The sequence below is a fragment of the Tachypleus tridentatus genome, chromosome 13 (genome assembly GCF_004210375.1).
Source record: "Tachypleus tridentatus isolate NWPU-2018 chromosome 13, ASM421037v1, whole genome shotgun sequence".
In the NCBI taxonomy this organism is placed as follows: Eukaryota; Metazoa; Arthropoda; class Merostomata; order Xiphosura; family Limulidae; genus Tachypleus; species Tachypleus tridentatus.
The window spans coordinates 106,765,820-106,784,183 of record NC_134837.1 but is presented as its reverse complement, the minus strand read 5'-3'; the positions used below and the strand labels follow the sequence as shown (position 1 = coordinate 106,784,183).

The window sequence follows — 18,364 nt, the reverse complement described above, 5'->3', positions numbered from 1 at the left end:
AAGGTAAGACCTTATTCTCAATTCGTACTTACTGATAAGTTGACAGATATAAATGTTTGTCTTGATTGCCAACTAGATTAAACAAGTCATGCTGGCAAAATCCTGTTTTGTCAGGTTGGCTACTTAAAGTAAATAAATGTAACATGAAAGGAAGTACACAGTATGTCATTATAGTACTCTCTGTTTCCTTTTTAACCACCAGGTTGATATGTAAACCTGTATTATCAGATATATTTATATTGTTTATTAGAATCCTTTATAATGCTCTTGTCCTAACTCAAGATTAAATAGAATATAAACAACGTATAAAGTCGACTTTTGCGAATTGCGAGTTTAAGTAATATTAAGAGATTTTGTTTATTTATTTTGGAACACTTTGGCACAAACTAGGTTGTATAGAGTTGCGGTTCTTAAGGACAACAGTTCGTTGGACTGAAAAAGTGGACGACGTTTCACAGGCATCTTTTTAAAAAGTCTTCGTTATCTAACGAAGAGGCCCGTTATGGCCAGGTGGGTTAAGGCGTTCGACTCGTAATCTGAGGGTCACGGGTTCGAATTATAGTCGCACCAAACATGCTCGCTCTTTCAGCCGTGGGGTCGTTATAATGTGATGATCAGTCCCATTATTTGTTGGTAAAAGAGTTGCCCAAGAGTTGGCGGTGGGTGATGATGACTAGTTGCCTTCCCTCTAGTCTTACACTGCTAAATTAGGGACGGCCAGCGCAGGTAGCTCTCGTGTAGCTTTGCGTGAAATAAAAAAAAAAAAATCTAACGAAGGCTTATGCAAAGAAGCAAAAACTTCGGCCCTACATGGCCAGGTGGTTAAGGCGCTCGACTATAAATCTGAGGGTCGCGGGTTTGAATTCCCGTCACACTAAACATGATCGCTCTTTAAACCTTGGGGGCGTTATAATATTACGATCTATCCACTACTCGTTGGTAAAAGAGTAGCCTAAGAGTTGGCGGTGGGTGTTGATGACTAACTGCCTTTTCTCTTGCCTTACACTGCTAAATTAGGGACGGTTAGCACAGATAGCACTCGCGTAGCTTTGTGCAAAATTCAAAAAACAAACAAGCAAAAATTCATCCACTTCTAAACTCGAGGCAAGGAATTTGACAGTATTTCTAAAGTGCTCACGTAGATGATGTCCCAAATTTTCGAAGTAGGTGTTCATTTGTCTGCAGCTCGTAATCATAGAAAATGATAATGAATTATGATAACGGAGCACCCGGGAAATGCTTGCTTTTACAAGCTCCATAATTGACATGAGGCTTCTCTATCGGTTGAGCATACTTTTATCGATCGAAACCTAAATTGACTAGAAGAGTTTAAGAGCCTGATCCTCTTACGTGCCTAGTGATGTGAAGGTACGAAATTGATCATAATGTGAGTGGAAATGGCGGCATATAGGCTTAGACAACAGAAATGCTAGAAAGAAATATTATCATTTCTAATTTAAAGAAACAAACAAACTAACTAACCCCAACATTCTAGTTTTAAATTTTTTACTTGCAAAATCAAATTTACATGCTTTAAATTTTGTCAGAGTAAAAATCATTGTAGATAATACAGGCTTTAGACATTAAGTAATCTGAATTAATGCCAAAATCATTTGGTGCTGAAATGAAAATTTGTCCACTCATTTTGCTTTGGTTAACAGATCTCTGGGAACCTTTTGAACTATTCTAAACAAAAAAAAAGTTAAGTTAGTGTGGCATGAGGCAACTATTGAGTACAATAAAAGATTGCAATATGGATAGTAAAACAATATAATTATAGTAGAGTAAACAAAAACATTGTGAATGAAAATATATCCAAAAATGAATTCTTAATGACAGTATTTTAAAATTAAATTTATGTAGTTTTCTCAAAAAGAAAAAACGATCCAGGTGCTGTATTATCTGTTAATATATAAGACAGTGATGAGTTGTGAAAGTGATAAGAAATAAGGAGGAGGAAGAAAGAGAGGATAATTCGGATAAAGAAGGATTTGATTGCTTTAAGAAATAATATCTCGTTTGTTCCATGCCCCTATATCAACATCACCTATCGTCAACTCTTGAGCTACTTGGGTCAGATTACATAGTTTAATTTAACCATTACTTTTACAATGCGCCCTCACAAAGAGGGGAGCAAAATTTGTGTGTGTTTGGTAATACGATACGAATGTCGGACTATCAGCTCCGAAGCCCAATACGCTATCCTATGGACTGTGTTTCGCCTTAGGTTAAAAGGCGTTTTACAAAGTTTCTCCACAGTTTTTAATGAATTATTAACAGAAACTGTGAATAAAAAATAAGATTGATTTTTTTATGTTTCTCCCTTATTTTTATTGAACATTTTATTTTTTATCGAACATGTTATTTTTTATCGAACATGTTAATTTTTATGGAATATGTTATTTTTATCGAACATGTTAATTTTTATGGAATATGTTATTTTTATCAAACATATTTTTATCGAACATGTTATTTTTTATCAAACATGTTTTTATCGAACATGTTATTTTTGTTTATTCCATTCAACATATTTTACTTAAGCAAACAATAATACATCCTATAAAGTAAGATAATGTGGAAAATCTACAATTATAACTAACAAAAGATGGACATTTGTTTGTTAGTTAAGCACAAAGCTACACAAAGGGCTATATCTCTCGCGGATTTCGAAACTCGGTTTCTAGCGCTGCAATTCACAAGATATCCGCTGTGCCGAAAACATGGAAAAGGACGGAGAAGGTTAAACCATTTTTGGTAAATATATTTTTTTTGGCTGGTTTAGGCTTTATTATAAATCCTGTTCTCAGTTATGAAGATGGATAATTCTGAACGTCTTGGATAAGTTTTTAAAATCGAAATTAATTACTTACTATATTATTTTGTGACTTCTAAGCTTCAAACTGTCATGACGCAATTCTTCAGTCGTAGGAAGTTCGTCGTTACAGTTGATGAAAGAATAACGTTATTAAGTACTTGAATATCAAATTGGACGTAGTCCAAATCCACAACTAATCATTATAGAAAATACATGTCAGCTTGAGAATTAATTATATAACTGTATTATTTTACGTAAAAAAATCAATTTCGATGAAAATATACTAAATGTGTGTGTTTTCTTATAGCAAAACCACATCGAGCTATCTGATGAGACAACCGAGGGGAATTAAACCCCAAATTTTAGCGTTGTAAATCGGTAGATTTGCCGATGTATCAGCAGGGAGTAATACACTAAATACTTCATTAAATACACACATATGCATACCTACTGTCGTTTAAGTATACATATGCAGATATAGAAAACTTTGTTTACATTATTGGATGACACTACTTATTGTCTTGTAATAAAAATATACGTCATAAACAACTGATTTTTTAAATACTTGTTTGGCTGTTCAACTGTTCATAATACGGCAAAAGTACTATCAACTTATTTCCATTTTAGCGTAGTCAGAGTTTCACCAGTTTTTCTTATCAGATAAATATCTAGGGACACTTCGAATAACGTGCTGTCATGGTGAATACATTGTATTTGTGAACAAACAAATATTTTAGCCTCTGCTATGGCGTAGTGCCTATAGGCCACAGATGGGTACCTTTCCAAAATGGTTTCCACAGACTTTCGAAAATACAATATCCATGTATTTCTCTGTATTGGAAATTAATAATTCAACTAGAAGAACGACATAAGTCTAATAATAAAAAAAAAACAAAAGATATCCAACTTATTAGTTATTATTACTTACGCTTTGAAATGATTCCTCACTTCTTTCCAACAAAATTCCATTAAGTAATGGCCCCTTATGCACGGACTTTTGTGTCGGCAAAGGCCATTTGCTGCTTCATGGGTATTTTTATTTATTTATGTACCAAACGTCTATTTTGTTAATGGATGCCATTCTGCTTTTTGAATACCCTCTCAGAATTACGTCTCTTATCCAGTATAAACCCTTTTTCTTAACATGAGAGAATTTTGATGCTGCTATTGGTCATCTTTAACTTATTGGATCATGCGTAGCCAAATGATACTGTTTTAAGTTCAAAGGACGCATTTCGCGTCAAATTCTATTTTACAAAATTGGACCTACTCATTGGAAGAAACACAGACAACTTTTTAATTGAACTGTTATCACTACTGAACAAATTTGTAGGTTAATACCTCCTTCAGTTTGAAAAGAGACGACATTTATTTGTTTGTTAATTTCGCCCAAAGCTACTCGAGGATTATCTGTGCTAGCCGTCCCTAATTTATCAGTGTAAGACTAGAGGGAAGGCAGCTAGTCATCACCACTCACCGCCAACTCTTGGACTACTCTTTTACCAACGACTATTGGGATTGACCGTTACATTATAACGCCCTCACGGCTGAAAGGGAGAGTATGTTTTGTGCGAAGACGACAATCTACAGATAACAAAGCAGCAATAGAAACTCTTTCTCCATAGCATTGAAAGAGTGCCACATTTAACAAATACGCTAAAATAAATTTCTCTGTTTCAGAGCAAAGTTAATAATAGTTGCATCTACAGATGATAGAGCGACAATAAAAAATTATAATCCACAGACTTGAGAGAAAGACACACCTATCAACTACACTAAAAACACATCTATCTGTTTCTTATCAAGAGTATTGCATGCAGCCAGATTTTAACGATATACTAGTTATTTCTGAGGTTTTCAGTGACATTTTGCAGTAATGAAGAAAGCTTTTCAACTCAAGGCGTAGGCGGTAGAATTGGGAATGGATTTGGGACATATTCTACCTCTTTAAACCCGATAGAGAAGTGCCTGGGAATGGATTTGAGACACATTCTACCACTTTAGACCCGGTAGAGAAGTGCCTCTTTGAATAGAGAATAGGACTGTATACACTTATCGGGAAAAGTCCTTGTTTTAGTTTTGAATTTACTGGTTTGGGTTATCATAGCAACTAAGATACCTTCAATCATTGGTGTTCTCTTCTAACTTCAGATATGTTTCGCTGCTTATGGCTCTAAATTTTGTGAAATACCATATTAAATGATTGAGTGTTTCAGCCATTTTTCTATTAATTTCATTATATATTCAGTTTGTCTGTTAGTTAATAAGTTAGTTTAGGGCTGTGAATTATGAGTTTGAGTTTTGTAGTTATTGTAGGCACAACAAAGTGTCCTATATACGAGAAAATTGATGAGAAAATGTAATTTCTATTCCATATTGTTTTATTGGGAAAGTTAGACTCGTCAGGGAACCTTGATTACATTAATAACGACATCTGAAGTTACATATTTATATATAACTATATATCTATAACATATTTATGTTATAGTTAAACAAATTGGACCTTATTTTATTTTTTCTATTGAATGATAATAATAAAAAAACACCCAACAAAAAAAACATTTTATTGTTGAAAAGAAAATAAGTATTTAAGCAAAAATAACATAAAATCCAGGCTGAACATCAGGGAGGCGATGACGCATGCTTAAAATTAAACTGAAACCAAAACATTATGAAAATAATGAAAGAAAGGAAATAAGATCAGAAAAAAGTGATAGAGAATTTAAAGAAGCACAAAAAAATGTTACAAAGAATTCAATAACCAAAATGGAAGAGAAGAAAGTTAAGATAAAAAGAAACACATTGAATTACCTCGGAGTAACCTTTTACAGGCAACTCAACTTCACCAGCCACATAAACACTATGATAGCCAGAGCAGGAAAATGCATCAATGCACTGAAAGCTACAGAGAAAATAATGCCACCCAGTTATGCTACACCCAATCCCATTAACTTTATCCTAGGAAATGCACTACCAATGATCAGTAAGAATGCTATCCAGTAAATAGGATTGAAAAGATAGAAAAATGTTTAAGACTGGTCACAGAATTTTCTTCAAGTACTCCATTTAAGCCTCAGTAGCATTACTTACAATAAAAGTTATTCAATGAGCTTTTGCAGTGTAAATACTATGCATTCTATGACTGTACCATTGCCTTTTTCTACTAGGATATTACATCTCCATAGTGACCATACATAATGAACTATTGTAATTCTCTGTTACAATCTGCAATCAATCCAGACGTTAATAAGAGGTAATTTAAATTTATTTCGTTTTTTATTTTCTTTTTGTGGTTACTAGGTTGGTAAGATAGACCGAACCTATGTAGTGTTAGGGTAGAATAAATAACAGATAAAATATATAAAGTTTTACTGAGAAAAACAACACAGTTTAATATTCATTCAAGAGGTCCCAGAGGTTATGAAAATGTAAATCAAAAACTGAAGGTGAAAAGAGTATTTTTAACCTAAGAGTGAAAATCATCCTGGACTTAAACTGGCTCCAATTTTTAAAGCCAAATCTCTAGTGCAAATACTTAATTTAAAAAAAAATCTTATTCCTCTACACAAAAGACGTGTAATGTTAGTTAGATGTTTACCAAATTTCATGAAGATATACCAAGTAAATCAAGAATTATAAAATGTATAATACACAAAAATTATAGTTAAAAAATATCAATGACGTAAAAGAACAACATTAAAAAAATAATATGGACACTGAACTGATAAATACAAGGATAAAACCAGTCAAAGTTTCCTCTGCAACTGTTGAGAATTGTAACCTCAAACATTCATAAACTATCCAACTATCTTTATTATTGTTTTTCCATCTATTGCAGCAGGATCTTTTTCCGACTACTGTCTCACAACGTTAGGGATTTTTGCAGATTAATTCAACGGCATGGCTAATCAAGAAACACACAGACTTTGACGGAAGGTACAATGAGAGGCATATAAGGTGCAATATCAAATAATTTCTAAAGTGGATGGATGGAATGACAGACATTAAGCTATTCATTTTGAAGTACCGGTTTTAACAACATAGAGGAGTTTACCAACAGACAAATGCAATACATTTTAAGCGTTAATACTACATTATTTAGAGCATAACTTCAGACGGAAATTTACTAAAACTACGTTTAGAATAAATGTAAGATGAAAGGATGACACGTTGGCCAAACTTGATGAAGACTTTAAAACAGTTGCCATATTACCTTATTCTGGGTTTTTACATGGAATCATGAATTTATTGGCATGTAATCAATTTATAAATATTTTAAATGATTAATATATTTATATTAAACTAAAAAAAGAAAGTACACATTTGTAATGGAAGCTGATCAGCTGATGGTGGAACTATAATCCATTAAAATCACAAAAAACAGTTAAATGTACCGTATAGAATTATGAGATAGTGTAAGAAGTGCAGTTACACTAAAGTCTGCAAGATATCCGCCACCAAAACATTCAAAGTGTCTATAAAACTGTCGTAATAATGTTTGTAGGGTATTCCTCACAAGAAGTGTAGAAAAGCTCACATTATTAATGAGACAATTAATGATTTAGAATGGAGAAAATAAACTACATGATATAAACGTTTCAGTTGCAACTTAAAAGGATGCATTACTAGGAACTGCCAAAAGCCTTTAGGAAATAGCAACTGTTGCTAAATTATGACCGGAAAAGCAAACTTCTATACGTATAGAAAGCATTGATTTAGTAAGAAGTCTTCCAGCGTCTTAATTACACTGATTCTACAGATCCAACTGTTCGATCTGTTATGGTAATTAAGGTTGAAAAATTCCCTCCAGATACAGAAGAAAAAGATGGATTAACAACTAGTAGTTATAAAGTTAGAAATCACCCTCACTGAGATAAGCTCTATTACATAACATGATATACAAACACCCTCACTGAGAGAAGCTGTATTACATAACATGACATACAAACACCCTCACTGAGAGAAGCAGTATTACATAATATGATACACAAACACTCACTCAGAGAAGCTGTATTACATAACATGATACACAAACACCCTCACTCACAGAAGCGGTATTACATAACATGATACACAAACACCATCACTCAGAGAAGCTGTATTACGTAACATGATACACAGACACCCTCACTGAGAGAAGCTGTATTACATAACATGACATACAAACACCCTTATTGAGAGAAGCTGTATTACATAACATGATATACAAACACCCTCACTGAGAGAAGTGGTATTACATTACATGATATACAAACACCCTCACTGAGAGAAGCTGTATTACATAACATAATATACAAACACCCTCACTGAGAGAAGCTGTATTACATAACATGATACACAAACACCCTTGCTGAGAGAAATTGTATTACATAACATGATACACAAACACCCTCACTGAGAGAAGCTGTATTACATAACACGATATACAAACAATTTACACATCAGAATGTTCTCGTCACCATGTAACTATGGTTGCGTATGGTCTTTGATACATAAATGATTTTATTGTTATACTATATTTTTTGAGTATGATTTTTTGTAGTATATAATAAAATACATAACACTAATTCTACTATCACCCTGTAAATATAGTTGTATAATGGTCATCTTGATAATAATGTTTTTATTGTTGCCCAAAATTTGCTTGAAACATTTTCATAGTTTATGATCAGATAATCCCTGTACACTATACAAGTATAACATTAGGAACTGATCTTTCAGTGACAACAAGGATGGAAACACTATATAATAAAAACAACCATTCTTAAGTGCAGTAGTGTAGACACCATAGAGACAGATAGTTCAAACTGGTCTAATTATCCACAGGGATAATTTTGGAACTACAATAAAATGAGAAAGACTAACGAATTAATTTCAAGTAAAATATTTTTAGCTCTAAGTTATCTTCTAAAGAGTCTGAGCCCACTTTTAAGTTGCTACCAATGTATCACCGTTTGATTCTCTCACCAGCTATCCGAACATCTATCTCATTGTACTAATAAAGCATAGAAAATGAAAACATCAAAATTATTTGCTGACTGAACAGTTTACTGACAACAAGTAAGTAAAAATGAAAAAAAAAATTGTATTTTAGCAAATATTGTGATTATATTTAAAATGTTCTAAATTTTTGTGATGGTTTAATTATTGCAATTTTTAGATTTATAAACACTGATGTTGTAAATTGTTAAGAGTTACTTTATTGCTAATTATAGAAGCTGAACTTGTATTTGTTTTCTTTACATAGAGGAGGGATTCATGAAACTTAATAACCAAGAGAGAGAATCCTGTTGTTAATTTGGAAGTTTCTCAAAATTGCTCTTGTTAATGAGCTGGAAAAAAGTTTAACGTAGGGTTGTAGGTGTTACTTTAATATCTGGAACTATCTTGAAAAAAATCAGAAAATTGACAAAGTCATATATGAAAATCAAGATAGGCCATACTGAATGATTTGATTTCTTAGGCAGTTAACGAATATCCCTCCAGTGGCACAGCGGCATGGCTGCGGAATTACAATGCTAGAATTTGGGTTTCGATACCCGTGTTGGGCAGAGCACAGATAGCCCATTGTGTAGCTTTGTTCTTAACTGCAAATAAATATAAACAAGTTTTTTTACAGCCAATCTTTATTTTATCTATTATTTCCTGCACCAAAAAGAGAATGTTAGAAGGATGCTCTTGCACTACTTAAACAGTTTGTCTGCTACTCTCAAATAGTTTGTTAGCCTTAAACTCTTAATAGATAAATTTTCCAATATTTTTGAATTTGGTTTATTCTTTTCAGTCTCGCACGTGTCTCTGTGTGTCATATTGCTTAATATTTGTTTCTTCGTTTGTTTTTTAATTTCTCGCTAAGCTACGCGAAGGCTACCTGCGCTAGCTCTCCCTACTTTAACAGTGCAAGACTAGAGATGAGGCAGCTAGTCATCATCACCCAGCTCCAACTCTTGGGCTACTCTATTATCAACTAATCGTGGGATTGACCGCTACGTAATAGCTCCCCAACGATTGAAAGGGCAAGCATATTTTGGTGTGATGGAAATTTGATCCCCCTGACTCTCAGATTATGAGTCGATAGCCCCACCCATCTGGCCGTGCTGGGTCCATTATGTTTAATACACAGCATTCATGTTATTGGGATTTGTGTGTGCAAAAACTCATATGTTAACATATATACTTTTCAAAAAAAGAAACGCAAAAGGCAAAATTTGAGACATATTGTTAACAAGTTTATTCCGGGTAGTTCTGTATGACATGTGTGAAACTTTGCACATTCACTGCTGAACATCCAAAGTCTGCAAAGGCGAAGTCCACGCTCACTAGTTGACGTTTAACGTCGCTCAACGTCAATAACGAGTATGCCCCCCGTGAGCATCAATAACTGCTTGGCATCTCCTGCCCATGGAAGCGATGAGATAACGAATCACATCCTGTAGAATGGCTGTCCACTCAGCCTGCAAAGCTGCTGCAAGCTGAGGTAGAGTCTGCAGTTGAGGTTGTCGCCGTCGCAGACGTCGGTCCAACTCGTCCCAAAGATGTTTGATGGGGTTTAAATGTGGTGATCTGGAGGGCCATGGAAAAACGTTGATGTTGTGGCGTCTCAAGAAGACAGTGGTGAGTCGGGCTGTGTGAGGACGGGCGTTGTCATGTTGAAAAACGTCGATGACGTTCACCATGATGGGTTGCACATGGGGCCTAAGAATCTCGTCGATGGTTACGTACGGTCTGATCGGAAATCCTACGCAGCCCTGGTATGGTTGAGGCAGTAGACGTCGCAGTGGTGGTACTATCCCGAAGGTGACGTAACCGGATGTAGCGATCTTGTGCGGGCGTGGTCATACGAGGTCTGCCAGATCGTGGACGGTCACAAGTTGATCCATGTTGTTGGTGACGATTCCATAGTCTTGTGATGGTGCTTGAGTGGACATTCACAGCTCTGGCAACATCTGATCGAGATTCGCCTGCTTCCAAGCGACCAATGGCGTTGTTGCGTTGTGCTTCAGTCAGTCTTGGCGTAACTGTATTGCGTGTCGGTGGCTTAACACTGAGCTATGGAAACCGAGAACCCGTCACTTTTATAGGGATTTTGCACATGTTGCACTTGCAGAACATGCATATCTCTCAAACAAATTTATTGGACACGCATGCGTTTTGGCGAAAAATCCGATGTTTTCCTCCGTTTTCAAAGTGCACAACTTTCATTGTCATTTTGGTCTGACAATCAGTGCCTTAACACGCGTAACTTCACATACTCTGAGCTTTTGCGTTTCTTTTTTTGAAGAGTATATATTCCATTACGATATTGTGAATCCCTTGGTGGGACAGTGATAAGTCTACTGAGCTACAACGCTAATATCTGGGGTTTGATTTCACGCGATAACCACAGAAAATGCCCTTTAGTGGTTTTGCTCTTCACAAACAAACAAGTGAAATTATGATTAACAGATTTTTTAACAACTTCTAATTATTAAATCACAATGAAAAATGCATATCAGTTGATTTTTTTCCAGCTTGTGATCTGCTACTAACTATTTATGCTATAATAGGAGACGGTTTCATTGAAACTTCCGAATGAAAGAGTATAACGGATGGCGCTGCCAGTAGGCTTAAATAGGTCGTGCAGAAGTTAAATGCACAGCAAGTTCGATACAAGTAAGGTAATACAAGGGACGGTTGACAGATACATTGCAGTTGGAGGTGAAAATAAGAAAGACTTGTAGTTAATAGTGAAGCACAAAGCAACACAATGGGCTATTTGTGCTTTGCCCACCGCAGGAATCGAAACCTGTTTTTTAGCGCTGTAAGTCCGCAGACATGGTGTTGTGCTACCGTGGAGCAGGAAGAAAGAAACTAGGTAAGATTTGCAGTCAGAGTGAAGTTCATGGAAAGGGTAGTCACAAGGATTCTAATTAAAGAGGTACTTTGTATACCAAATAGATTTGAATTAGGGTTAACAAAACAAGTTTTGCACTAGGAGTAGAATTTATGTAAAGGATAGCCAGTGAGGCTTGTAGTATGAATATAGTTTATGTGATGGCCGAATGATATGGCTGTTAGTAAAAGAAAAGTTAGTAGAGGGGCAACTAGTAGGGTTTGAAGTAGGAATGCTTTTGAAAACAATAACTATTCATGGAGTTTATGGTAGGAATAGCTAGTAAATCTTATAACAAGACTGGAGATTGTGCAAGGAACATTTACTAGAGCTTATAGTGAGAGTGCAACTTGTATATGAGACAATATTATTGAAGACATTCAACTACCAACTTAGAAGTTCATTATGATATACATGTATAATACATTTACTAGTTTCAGCTTCTGAATGGGAACCGCATGCGCAGAGCAAGACTTGATTGTCCATGAGGCCATATCATAGTAGATGTATATTCTCTAGTAGAGCTTGTAGCTGTGTAAAGATTCTGCAAGTGACAGTTTAGAGCTTGTAGATGGGTGGAGATCGTGCAAGGAACAGTTAGTAAAGCTTATAGTAGAGGTGGAGACTGTGTGAGAGACAGTTAGAAGAGCTTGTAGATGGGTGGAGATTGTGCAAGGAACAGTTAGTAAAGCTTATAGTAGAGGTGGAGACTGTGTAAGGGACAGTTAGAAGAGCTTGTAGATGGGTGGAGATCGTGCAAGGAACAGTTAGTAAAGCTTATAGTAGAGGTGGAGACTGTGTGAGAGACAGTTAGAAGAGCTTTTAGATGGGTGGAGATCTGCAAGGAACAGTTAGTTAAGCTTATAGTAGAAGTGGAGACTGTGTAAGGAACAGTTAGAAGAGCTTGTAGATGGGTGGAGATCGTGCAAGGAACAGTTAGTTAAGCTTATAGTAGAAGTGGAGACTGTGTAAGGGACAGTTAGAAGAGCTTGTAGATGGGTGGAGATCGTGCAAGGAACAGTTAGTAAAGCTTATAGTATAGGTGGAGACTGTGTGAGAGACAGTTAGAAGAGCTTTTAGATGGGTGGAGATCATGCAAGGAACAGTTAGTTAAGCTTATAGTAGAAGTGGAGACTGTGTAAGGGACAGTTAGAAGAGCTTTTAGATTGGTGGAGATCGTGCAAGTAACAGTTAGTTAAGCTTATAGTAGAAGTGGAGACTGCGCAAAGAACAGTTATTAGAGCTCTTAGGAAGGATGGAGATTATGCAAGGTATAACAGTTATAGTACAGAAAATATAGCGAAGTTATAAATAGAAAAACCAGTAGAATACCGTGAATGACAGTTGATATGATATAAATTTACAATGAAATGATATTTAATTATAATGAACTTCAGAGGGTTTGCATACGAATGTTCCAATTATTCTGACACAGTTCGAAATAATATACAGTATTTTTCATAAAATTACTTGCAGTCTCTACCATAGAGATTGACTTCGCACGTGCATGTTTTGGGATAAACAAAAAGATGGTTAAGGCACTCGACTCGTAATCCGAGGGTCGCGAGTTCGAATCCCCGTCGCATCACACGTGATCGCCCTTTCAGTCGCGGGAGCTTTGCACGAAATTCAAAAACAAACTAATAAGTCACATTAATACATTACATTCTGGAAGTTTCGGATTTGACCAATTCAGCTGTTTCTGTTCTTTCACAAGGTAACAACACGGCATATAGATAAAATGCTGAGATTGTAAATTATACGAACATTTTAACCGGGTTGCGTTGCATAGTTTGTAAGTTTTAGAATGTCTCACAACTATTATGTATTAGTGATAACTTTTGTGCTGACAATTAACACTTTCTAGTGTTTGCTTTGGAGGGCAACTATATTGGGCTATCTGCTGTGTCCATCGCTGGGAAGCGAACCTCAGATTTTAGCATTGTAAGTTTATAAATTTACCGCTCTCTCACTGAGGGACAAAGCTTTCTAGACTATTGTTATCCAAATATAAGCGGTATGCACTAAACATTATGCATTTCAGCATCCCTAATATAGCAACTTATTTATATGGTTATTTTATTTGTATCTAAACGATAAAGAAATTATGAGTTTGATTGGCTGCGATAGGCGTCGACTTGATGGAATAATTGTTGTTGTTTTTTTGGGGAGAAGAAACTGATATTCACATGTTGCTGAGAAGCGATCCACGTGATGCTTATTTGTTTATCACAAAAGTATTCCTGTGTTTGCTACCGTACATTTTGAATTCATGTGGCTACAAATACAATCCAGTAAAACTTTTAAAAAGCAAACATTTTCATTTGTAACAAACATTCTTGTGTTTTCTTCTGCATTTCCCTGTATTAAGCAACACGTACTTTCTCAGGGTCCCTGAAAGTGTTCTGTTTCTACAGTAAATAAATAAGATGAAAATTAAAAGAAAAAACTATTTTTATTTCTTCTTTTCGAAACTCACGTGTCATGCTGTGTTGTAGCTTACAGAGAGCATCATTCTTCTCGTGATTCACAGATTGCACGTGGTTTACTGACGTCTCGATACTACAAATTGCAACGTTAAGTATCCCTTTTGTGACATCATTTTAATGTCTACTGACTGTCAGACAGATATCATATTAGTGCATAGTGGTGGCGAGAGGTTAAAACAGGTTATCCCTTCAGGCGGTCTTGGATCTCCTTTCGGAAAAGATAATGTGTGTGTGTGTGTGTGTGTGTATAGAATGTGTAATATAATTTCTAAAATATTATTGGAGACAGTTTCAACACTCACGGAGCAAAATAAAAAGTATTCTTCCCGCTAAGTCATCGCCTATGCCAGCTGAATAAAGTATGAGAAAGAATTTTTTTTTTAAATTATAGTACATACTGGAGAGATTTAAACACTTTGACAATAAGATAAGACAAAAAGTATTTTATCACACAGATAATAACAGTAATAATAAAGTTTATTTCAGCCAGCGTTTCGCCATTACGGTTTCACCAGGACAAGCACAAGAACTGTTAAAATTGTATTGTTCCTTCACGATTCCAGTAAATTCAAAATACTAAATTCATGTAAATAAACTTATAGAAAAAAATCAAAGTTTTACTTTCCTTTCTGCATAGTAAAGGTCTTCTATACTGAACTTTATATAATGTCATATAGAAATATAAAAAATTTACAATATATAACAATGTACATAACTCTGTATTTAATGTGATCTGTAGCTGTGTTTTGTTATGTCTATCCACAACGTATAACAACACGTATTTCATTGTATTTATTGTTACACTATAACTAGAACTGTGTTCTGCCATGGATATAAAATAATATATATAAAAATATTCATTGCTGTTATCCTTCATCTAGAGTTGTATAATATTTATCGATATTACCAATACATCTAACAATACTTTTATTGCTACCTTATAGTGCATAAACACACATATAAGAATGTTCTTGTCACCATGTAACTATGCTTGTGTATGGTCTTTGATACATAAATGATTTTATTGTTATCCTATATTTCTCTTGAGTATAATTTTCTGTGGTGTATAATAAAATACATCACATTAAATCTATTATCACCCTGTAAATGTGATTGTAAAATGTACATCTTTGATATATAAATGTTTTTATTGTTGCTCTATATTTCTCTTGAGTGATGCTCTTTTGTAACAAATAGCAGCACACATTACACTGTTTTTATTTTTACTCTACAGTTATGGTTTTGTAATGTTGTACATGATACGTCATAGTGATGAAGTCCTACTCGTGATAAAGCTATTTCGCGAAAATAAGTAGAACAAAAAGATTTCAGAGTCAATCTGCGGCTAAATATATTAAAAAAAAAAACACTTAAGAGTTTCTGTACGAATCCTTGGAGCCCGTAGTACTAGTTTAGCTTTAACTAGTGAAGGAAAAGTTGAAAACAATGCGAGTCCCAGGTGGATCGATCCATAAAGATACAAAGACGGTTCTCAATAGTGAACAAGCTCCTACGTCAGTACGCTTCGCGAAACAATAGTTGTAAACATCTAGTTTTCTCCATAGGTTATCTTTCCACAAACTAACAACGTAAACATTAACGTTACTCCTCTATTGGTATAGTATCATAAAACGATCAATTAGAATTATTCGTAATGAAAGTAAATGGAATGAACTCTTGATATTAACAGAATTCTAAAATATAAACCAATCTATATGTAATAAAATAACTAAATTGTTACCAAGGTAAATTGGTCAGCAACTTAACAAAACAGTCATAATACAGCAGGTAATCGTGCCAGTGCATTTTTGAACAGTTACCACCGTCATTGTAAAGTTTAAAATCTGTAAAATATCGTATTAAACATTAATAGAAATGTAATTCTGAAAATAAAGTATATTTGCGCATATATTTAATAGCTTTATGTTTTAATATTTCTTGTGATGTTGCATTACAGGAGAGAAGGAATCGCCAGCTGTAAAAGGACCAGAAAACAATATCTTACCTGGTTTTAACTTATTAGATTCTGGAAGAAATAACAGGAGTAAAGTTGTCAGCTACTTGGGAGTGGTTGGAAAAGTCATGGCACTGTAAACCACAGTAGAAGAGTATTGATGTGATATTGTTTAGTTTTAAAGTTTAGCACATTTTTAATACTTGTGAACGACTTGATAATTAGATAGAGAGTGCTTGAGCATGTTCCATTCCTCTTTCATTATACTCACTTAACGTTTCTTAATCCTTAGGCAAATATGTATTCAAAACATTCAACTACTAGCTTAGAAGCTCAGTATAGCATACACATACAGTGCACTTACTAGGTTCAGCTCTCGGCACGAAAATCGCATGCGCGGTGCGAAACTTAACGGTCCATGAGGCCGTATCCTAGCAACTACATCTTATCTGTTTCACGTGATAGCTTGGCGGGAATTCTGTGCATCAGTGCCATAATAACTTTCCGATGTCATAACAAAATGAGTGATGATTGGTTGAATGTCGCTGTTGTTATGGGTGAAGAAGAAGAGAAAATATAAAAAAAATATAAATAACATATCATGAAGGTTGATTTGATATTTCAAGCACTGAGAAAATTCATCGATCAAAATCCCTCTGGAAATATGCTTCGAGGGGAGGGTGCTATCGCCAAATCCAACGTTTTTAGTGTACGTGTTTAAAGGCCATACAGTGATATGTTGTTTAGAGACGTACAGACCACTCAAACACATCACAACAAATAAAACATAGGATTAAATTAAAAACAAACTTAATATAATAACTTGTTTACCTACAATGATAAAGTCCACATTTTGTTCGTTAGAACTGGAGAAACGATTACCTTCTTGGGTAAAATGTTTAACATACGATAACAACTTAGAACTTTATTTTTTACCAAAAACAATATTTATTGGTTCCAGTTTAATTAATTAACCAGTGAGGTGACGTAGTTATTTTAACAATGAGAAAACTTTTGGAAAGAACAAAAGAAATGTTGAAACTTCTGCAAAATATTATATAGAGCGTTCATAGTTGAGTAATGATTTTTTTGCTTTACGTTTTAATAGCTCGAGGGAAGGTTGGCAGCTATTCTAATGGGTAAACTCACAGAAAGAAGAGCAAAAAACAGAAAGAGATTCAAATGGCTCGATAACATTAGAAAATAAACTGGAGACGAAAAGTATGAATTAGGAAACATGGAGGAAGGAACGTAGAATAAAGAACAATGGAGATCCATGGTCAACCCTCAGAATTTTGAAGTACAATGTGATTAATTGATTGAGACTGCAAAACCCAATTAGCAAAATGTGTTCACGGAGTTCGAGTATTTCACATTGTTCTGTTACCAGCTGTTAGCATTTCTGATACTATGTGAAGAAGCTAATTCTTTGTGCTTATGTATGCCAGGTTTCAATTACTAATCCCATCACACCAAACATGCTCGCCCTTTCAGCCATGGGAGCGTTATAATGTCACAGTCATCAATCCCACTATTCGTTGGTAAAAGAGTAGCCCAAGAGTTGGCGATGGATGGTGATGACTAGCTGCCTTCCTTCTAGTCTTACACTGATAAACTAGGAACGGCTAGCGCAGATAACCTTCTTGTTGCTTTGTGCGAAATTCAAAACACTTTTTCAGAGGCTCAAACATTACTTCCAGACTCAATAGCGACAAAAGCGTTAATTTTAAGCTAATTAACTTTCGTTAATTTACTAAGAAAAATGTATATATTTGAATGATTACTTGGGCTACAATAATAAATACAGATAAGTTTTTAACATCCGCTGTGGTTGCTTTATCTGAAACTATTCGCTTGTTCTTTATTGCACGTGGCCTTAATATTTTGTGTGCAGTTTCCCTTGAGTTCGTGATATATTCTTCATTATGTTGAATCATATGTGGGTAAGTATTGTGAATGAAACACAGCTTGTCACTATCTGACGTTTTCAATGAACTATCAACAAATAAACCATAAATGTTTGAGTTAAGATTAGAAGTCCAAAACAATAAGAAAAAAACAACAACAGCGTAGAATTCAATCCTGATAGAAATAAACAGATGTTGGGTTTATTTTTAAAACTGAACTTTCTACTAATTAATTACTTTTTTCATTCTCAAAATTCTCCTTTATCACAAATACTAGAAATTATCACAGCCAATCAAACAAGAAAGAACAATGGAAACATTTTTCAT

At 34.8% G+C, this 18,364-nt stretch overlaps 1 protein-coding gene across 1 annotated transcript in view; it reads right to left on the bottom strand.

Moving 5' to 3' along the window:
• Positions 1-16,482, bottom strand: part of LOC143239237 (uncharacterized) — a 38,416-nt gene extending 21,934 nt beyond the window's left edge. Inside the window, exon 1 of the mRNA XM_076480146.1 lies at positions 16,182-16,482. The gene's annotated coding sequence lies outside the window, so the exon portion shown is untranslated. The remainder of the gene's footprint in view (positions 1-16,181) is intronic.
• Between the last annotated feature and the right edge of the window lie 1,882 nt (positions 16,483-18,364).